This window comes from Salmo salar, unplaced genomic scaffold (assembly GCF_905237065.1).
Source record: "Salmo salar unplaced genomic scaffold, Ssal_v3.1, whole genome shotgun sequence".
In the NCBI taxonomy this organism is placed as follows: domain Eukaryota; kingdom Metazoa; phylum Chordata; class Actinopteri; order Salmoniformes; family Salmonidae; genus Salmo; species Salmo salar.
The window spans coordinates 143,776-152,500 of record NW_025548155.1 but is presented as its reverse complement, the minus strand read 5'-3'; the positions used below and the strand labels follow the sequence as shown (position 1 = coordinate 152,500).

The following is an 8,725-nucleotide window of genomic DNA, read 5'->3' as shown; positions in this document are numbered from 1 at the left end:
TCCACCAGTCCCTTCCCCCCAGTACCTACCCTCCACCAGTCCCCCCAGTACCTACCCTCCACCAGTCCCTTCCCCCAGTACCTACCCTCCACCAGTCCCTTCCCCCAGTACCTACCCTCCACCAGTCCCTTCCCCCAGTACCTACCCTCCACCAGTCCCTTCCCCAGTACCTACCCTCCACCAGTCCCTTCCCCAGTACCTACCCTCCACCAGTCCCATCCCCCCAGTACCTACCCTCCACCAGTCCCTTCCCCCAGTACCTACCCTCCACCAGTCCCCCCAGTACCTACCCTCCACCAGTCCCATCCCCCAGTACCTACCCTCCACCAGTCCCTTCCCCCAGTACCTACCCTCCCCCAGTCCCCCCAGTACCTACCCTCCACCAGTCCCCCAGTAACTACCCTCCACCAGTCCCATCCCCAGTACCTACCCTCCACCAGTCCCCCCCAGTACCTACCCTCCACCAGTCCCATCCCCCCAGTACCTACCCTCCACCAGCCCCCCCAGTACTTACCCTCCACCAGTCCCATCCCCCAGTACCTACCCTCCACCAGTCCCTTCCCCCCAGTACCTACCCTCCACCAATCCCCCAGTACCTACCCTCCACCAGTCCCCCCAGTACCTACCCTCCACCAGTCCCTTCCCCCAGTACCCTCCACCAGTCCCATCCCCCAGTACCTACCCTCCACCAGTCCCCCAGTACTTACCCTCCATCCAGTCCCCCCAGTACCTACCCTCCCCCAGTCCCCCAGTACCTACCCTCCACCAGTCCCATCCCCCAGTACCTACCCTCCACCAGTCCCTTCCCCCAGTACCTACCCTCCACCAGTCCCTTCCCCCAGTACCTACCCTCCACCAGTCCCTTCCCCCAGTACCTACCCTCCACCAGTCCCTTCCCCCAGTACCTACCCTCCACCAGTCCCCCCAGTACCTACCCTCCACCAGTCCCTTCCCCCAGTACATACCCTCCACCAGTCCCTTCCCCCAGTACCTACCCTCCACCAGTCCCTTCCCCCAGTACCTACCCTCCACCAGTCCCTTCCCCCAGTACCCTCCACCAGTCCCTTCCCCCAGTACCTACCCTCCACCAGTCCCCCCAGTACCTACCCTCCACCAGTCCCTTCCCCCAGTACCTACCCTCCACCAGTCCCTTCCCCCAGTACCTACCCTCCACCAGTCCCTTCCCCCAGTACCTACCCTCCACCAGTCCCATCCCCCAGTACCTACCCTCCACCAGTCCCTTCCCCCCAGTACCTACCCTCCACCAGTCCCTTCCCCCAGTACCTACCCTCCACCAGTCCCTTCCCCCAGTACCTACCCTCCACCAGTCCCCCCAGTACCTACCCTCCACCAGTCCCATCCCCCCAGTACCTACCCTCCACCAGTCCCTTCCCCCAGTACCTACCCTCCACCAGTCCCCCAGTACCTACCCTCCACCAGTCCCTTCCCCCAGTACCTACCCTCCACCAGTCCCTTCCCCCAGTACCTACCCTCCACCAGTCCCTTCCCCCAGTACCTACCCTCCACCAGTCCCTTCCCCCCAGTACCCTCCACCAGTCCCTTCCCCCAGTACCTACCCTCCACCAGTCCCATCCCCCAGTACTTACCCTCCACCAGTCCCCCCAGTACCTACCCTCCACCAGTCCCTTCCCCCAGTACCTACCCTCCACCAGTCCCTTCCCCCAGTACTCACCCTCCACCAGTCCCTTCCCCCCAGTACCTACCCTCCACCAGTCCCCCCAGTACCTACCCTCCACCAGTCCCATCCCCCCAGTACCTACCCTCCACCAGTCCCTTCCCCCAGTACCTACCCTCCACCCCCTTCCCCCCAGTACCTACCCTCCACCAGTCCCTTCCCCCAGTACCTACCCTCCACCAGTCCCCCCCAGTACCTACCCTCCACCAGTCCCCCAGTACCTACCCTCCACCAGTCCCGTCCCCCAGTACCTACCCTCCACCAGTCCCTTCCCCCAGTACCTACCCTCCACCAGTCCCGTCCCCCAGTACCTACCCTCCACCAGTCCCCCCAGTACCTAACCTCCACCAGTCCCCCCAGTACCTACCCTCCACCAGTCCCCCCCAGTACCTACCCTCCACCAGTCCCTTCCCCCAGTACCTACCCTCCACCAGTCCCCCCAGTACCTACCCTCCACCAGTCCCTTCCCCCAGTACCTACCCTCCACCAGTCCCTTCCCCCAGTACCTACCCTCCACCAGTCCCTTCCCCCCAGTACCTACCCTCCACCAGTCCCTTCCCCCAGTACCTACCCTCCACCAGTCCCTTCCCCCAGTACCTACCCTCCACCAGTCCCTTCCCCCCAGTACCTACCCTCCACCAGTCCCTTCCCCCAGTACCTACCCTCCACCAGTCCCTTCCCCCAGTACCTACCCTCCACCAGTCCCTTCCCCCAGTACCTACCCTCCACCAGTCCCTTCCCCCAGTACCTACCCTCCACCAGTCCCTTCCCCCAGTACCTACCCTCCACCAGTCCCATCCCCCAGTACCTACCCTCCACCAGTCCCTTCCCCCAGTACCTACCCTCCACCAGTCCCTTCCCCCAGTACCTACCCTCCACCAGTCCCTTCCCCCAGTACCTACCCTCCACCAGTCCCTTCCCCCAGTACCTACCCTCCACCAGTCCCTTCCCCCAGTACCTACCCTCCACCAGTCCCTTCCCCCAGTACCTACCCTCCACCAGTCCCCCCCAGTACCTACCCTCCACCAGTCCCCCCAGTACCTACCCTCCACCAGTCCCTTCCCCCAGTACCTACCCTCCACCAGTCCCATCCCCCAGTACCTACCCTCCACCAGTCCCTTCCCCCAGTACCTACCCTCCACCAGTCCCTTCCCCCAGTACCTACCCTCCACCAGTCCCCCCAGTACCTACCCTCCACCAGTCCCCCAGTACCTACCCTCCACCAGTCCCCCCAGTACCTACCCTCCACCAGTCCCCCAGTACCTACCCTCCACCAGTCCCTTCCCCCAGTACCTACCCTCCACCAGTCCCTTCCCCCAGTACCTACCCTCCACCAGTCCCCCCAGTACCTACCCTCCACCAGTCCCATCCCCCAGTACCTACCCTCCACCAGTCCCTTCCCCCAGTACCTACCCTCCACCAGTCCCTTCCCCAGTACCTACCCTCCACCAGTCCCCCCAGTACCTACCCTCCACCAGTCCCTTCCCCCAGTACCTACCCTCCACCAGTCCCTTCCCCCCAGTACCTACCCTCCACCAGTCCCTTCCCCCAGTACCTACCCTCCACCAGTCCCTTCCCCCAGTACCTACCCTCCACCAGTCCCTTCCCCCAGTACCTACCCTCCACCAGTCCCGTCCCCCAGTACCCTCCACCAGTCCCCCCAGTACCTACCCTCCACCAGTCCCTTCCCCCAGTACCTACCCTCCACCAGTCCCCCCAGTACTCACCCTCCACCAGTCCCAGTCCCCCCAGTACCTACCCTCCACCAGTCCCCCCAGTACTCACCCTCCACCAGTCCCATCCCCAGTTCTCCTGGTAGAAACCTCTGATCAGCTGTTAGTCCGACGTACATACGGCTCTTTATGGTCTCAATGTGATCTGCGTGGGTAGCATCCGTACCTGTTAAAACACACTGCAGTTACCCACAACACACTGCAGTTACCCACAACACACTGCAGTTACCTACTAACACACTGCAGTTACCCACAACACACTGCAGTTACCCACAACACACTGCATTTACCCACAACACACTGCATTTACCCACAACACACTGCATTTACCCACAACACACTGCAGTTACCCACAACACACTGCAGTTACCCACAACACGCTGCAGTTACCCACTAACACATTGCAGTTACCCACAACACACTGCAGTTACCCACAACACACTGCAGTTACCCACTAACACACTGCAGTTACCCGCTAACACACTGCAGTTACCCGCTAACACACTGCAGTTACCCACTAACACACTGCAGTTACCCACAACACACTGCAGTTACCCACAACACACTGCAGTTACCCATTAACACACTGCAGTTACCCATTAACACACTGCAGTTACCCACTAACACACTGCAGTTACCCACTAACACACTGCAGTTACCCACTAACACACTGCAGTTACCCACTAACACACTGCAGTTACCCACTAACACACTGCAGTTACCCACAACACACTGCAGTTACCCACAACACACTGCAGTTACCCACTAACACACTGCAGTTACCCACTAACACACTGCAGTTACCCACTAACACACTGCAGTTACCCGCAACACACTGCAGTTACCCGCAACACACTGCAGTTACCCGCAACACACTGCAGTTACCCGCAAGACACTGCAGTTACCCACTAACACACTGCAGTTACCCACTAACACACTGCAGTTACCCACTAACACACTGCAGTTACCCACTAACACACTGCAGTTACCCACTAACACACTGCAGTTACCCACTAACACACTGCAGTTACCCACAACACACTGCAGTTACCCACTAACACACTGCAGTTACCCACTAACACACTGCAGTTACCCACTAACAGACTGCAGTTACCCACTAACACACTGCAGTTACCCACTAACACACTGCAGTTACCCACTAACACACTGCAGTTACCCACTAACACACTGCAGTTGCCCACTAACACACTGCAGTTACCCACTAACACACTGCAGTTAACCGCTAACAGTTCCCCTGATAGTCAGCTGTGTGTGTGTGTGTGTGTGTGTGTGTGTGTGTGTGTGTGTGTGTGTGTGTGTGTGTGTGTGTGTGTATACCGATTCCGTGTTTCTCCATCAGTGATATGAGGTCTGCCTCTGTGAGGAGTTGAGGAGGAGAGGTCTGTCCATCCAACATCTCTATGGCTGATGGCTGAAACTGGCTTCCCTGTTCATACACTGGGATCACCTGCAACACACACACACACACACACACACACACACACACACACACACACACACACACACACACACACACACACACACACACACACACACACACAATCAGATTAACAAACAAACATTATGTGGAGTCCCCCCAGGGGTTCACAGCGGGACCCTCATATATTCAACATGATGTGGAGTCCCCCCAGGGGATCACAGCGGGACCCTCATATATTCAACATGATGTGGAGTCCCCCAGGGGGATCACAGCGGGACCCTCATATATTCAACATGATGTGGAGTGCCCCAGGGGATCTCAGCGGGACCCTCATATATTCAACATGATGTGGAGTCCCCCAGGGGATCTAGCAACGGGACCCTCATATATTCAACATGATGTGGAGTCCCCCAGGGGATCACAACGGGACCCTCATATATTCAACATGATGTGGAGTCCCCCAGGGGATCTAGCAACGGGACCCTCATATATTCAACATGATGTGGAGTCCCCCAGGGGATCAGCAACGGGACCCTCATATATTCAACATGATGTGGAGTCCCCCAGGGGATCCAACGGGACCCTCATATATTCAACATGATGTGGAGTCCCCCAGGGGTTCACAGCGGGACCCTCATATATTCAACATGATGTGGAGTCCCCCAGGGGATCTACAACGGACCCTCATATATTCAACATGATGTGGAGTCCCCCAGGGGATCAAGCAACGGGACCCTCATATATTCAACATGATGTGGAGTCCCCCAGGGGTTCACAGCGGGACCCTCGTGGTAAATGACCCCCCACCTTAGTGCTCCAGCGGTCGTAGGGGTACACGTCCAGGTAGTTCCTCCTGATGATCATGAGGCCGTTAGCGGAGAACCTCTCGTGAGCGATTTCCACCTCAACCACCGTTTCCTGCCCCACAGCATCAAGGGATACGCACGCCAGGAAGTGACGCACGATGAACTCATACACACGCTGCTCGTTGCCCTGGAGACAGTAAACACATTTCAGATCAAGCAACATAGCACTGTTTTACAGATCTAGCCAGGATAGTACACCTCAGTAACACTAACCGATCTAGCCAGGATAGTCCACTCAGTAACACTAACCGATCTAGCCAGGATAGTCCACTCAGTAACACTAACCCGATCTAGCCAGGATAGTCCACTCAGTAACACTAACCGATCTAGCCAGGATAGTCCACTCAGTAACACTAACCGATCTAGCCAGGATAGTACACTCAGTAACACTAACCGATCTAGCCAGGATAGTCCACTCAGCGACACTAACAGATCTAGCCAGGATAGTCCACTCAGTAACACTAACCGATCCAGCCAGGATAGTCCACTCAGTAACACTAACCGATCTAGCCAGGATAGTCCACTCAGTAACACTAACCGATCTAGCCAGGATAGTCCACTCAGTAACACTAACCGATCTAGCCAGGATAGTCCACTCAGTAACACTAACCGATCTAGCCAGGATAGTCCACTCAGTAACACTAACCGATCTAGCCAGGATAGTCCACTCAGTAACACTAACCGATCTAGCCAGGATAGTCCACTCAGTAACACTAACCGATCTAGCCAGGATTGTCCACTCAGTAACACTAACCGATCTAGCCAGGATTGTCCACTCAGTAACACTAACCGATCTAGCCAGGATAGTCCACTCAGTAACACTAACCGATCTAGCCAGGATAGTCCACTCAGTAACACTAACCGATCTAGCCAGGATAGTCCACTCAGTAACACTAACCGATCTAGCCAGGATAGTCCACTCAGTAACACTAACAGATCTAGCCAGGATAGTCCACTCAGTAACACTAACCGATCTAGCCAGGATAGTCCACTCAGTAACACTAACCGATCTAGCCAGGATAGTCCACTCAGTAACACTAACCGATCTAGCCAGGATAGTCCACTCAGTAACACTAACCACCGTTTACCCGATCTAGCCAGGATAATCCACTCAGTAACACTAACCGATCTAGCCAGGATAGTCCACTCAGTAACACTAACCGATCTAGCCAGGATAGTCCACTCAGTAACACTAACCGATCTAGCCAGGATAGTCCACTCAGTAACACTAACCGATCTAGCCAGGATAGTCCACTCAGTAACACTAACCGATCTAGCCAGGATAGTCCACTCAGTAACACTAACCGATCTAGCCAGGATAGTCCACTCAGTAACACTAACAGATCTAGCCAGGATAGTCCACTCAGTAACACTAACCGATCTAGCCAGGATAGTCCACTCAGCGACACTAACCGATCTAGCCAGGATAGTCCACTCAGCGACACTAACCGATCTAGCCAGGATAGTCCACTCAGTAACACTAACCGATCCAGCCAGGATAGTCCACTCAGTAACACTAACCGATCTAGCCAGGATAGTCCACTCAGTAACACTAACCGATCTAGCCAGGATAGTCCACTCAGTAACACTAACCGATCTAGCCGGGATAGTCCACTCAGTAACACTAACCGATCTAGCCAGGATAGTCCACTCAGTAACACTAACCCGATCTAGCCAGGATAGTCCACTCAGTAACACTAACCCGATCTAGCCAGGATAGTCCACTCAGTAACACTAACCGATCTAGCCAGGATAGTCCACTCAGTAACACTAACCGATCTAGCCAGGATAGTCCACTCAGTAACACTAACCGATCTAGCCAGGATAGTCCACTCAGTAACACTAACCGATCTAGCCAGGATAGTCCACTCAGTAACACTAACCGATCTAGCCAGGATAGTCCACTCAGTAACACTAACAGATCTAGCCAGGATAGTCCACTCAGTAACACTAACCGATCTAGCCAGGATAGTCCACTCAGTAACACTAACCGATCTAGCCAGGATAGTCCACTCAGTAACACTAACCGATCTAGCCAGGATAGTCCACTCAGTAACACTAACCGATCTAGCCAGGATAGTCCACTCAGTAACACTAACCGATCTAGCCAGGATAGTCCACTCAGTAACACTAACAGATCTAGCCAGGATAGTCCACTCAGTAACACTAACCGATCTAGCCAGGATAGTCCACTCAGTAACACTAACCGATCTAGCCAGGATAGTCCACTCAGTAACACTAACCGATCTAGCCGGGATAGTCCACTCAGTAACACTAACCGATCTAGCCAGGATTCCAGTGGGTCAGAAGTTTACATACACTAAGTTGGACTTCAAACTCAGTGCCACATTGCTTGACATCACAGGAAAATCTCTCTAGCTCTCTCTCTCTAGCTCTCTCTAGCTCTATATATATACCTGTAGTGTGTTGGTGTATATATATATACCTGTAGTGTGTTGGTGTATATATATATATACCTGTAGTGTGTTGGTGTATATATATATATACCTGTAGTGTTTGGTGTATATATATATATACCTGCAGTGTGTTGGTGTATATATATATATACCTGCAGTGTGTTGGTGTATATATATACCTGTAGTGTGTTGGTGTATATATATATATACCTGTAGTGTGTTGGTGTATATATATATACCTGTAGTGTGTTGGTGTATATATATATATATACCTGTAGTGTGATGGTGTATATATATATACCTGTAGTGTGTATGTATATATATATATATACCTGTAGTGTGTTGGTGTATATATATATATACCTGTAGTGTGTTGGTGTATATATATATACCTGTAGTGTGATGGTGTATATATATACCTGTAGTGTGATGGTGTATATATATATACCTGTAGTGTGATGGTGTATATATATATACCTGTAGTGTGATGGTGTATATATATATACCTGTAGTGTGTATGTATATATATATATATATACACCTGTAGTGTGTTGGTGTATATATATACCTGT

The 8,725-nt window shown here is 53.7% G+C and overlaps 1 pseudogene; it reads right to left on the bottom strand.

Moving 5' to 3' along the window:
- The window catches only part of LOC123732709 (DNA topoisomerase 3-alpha-like), a 65,551-nt pseudogene that overhangs the window by 15,968 nt on the left and 40,858 nt on the right, over nt 1–8,725 (bottom strand).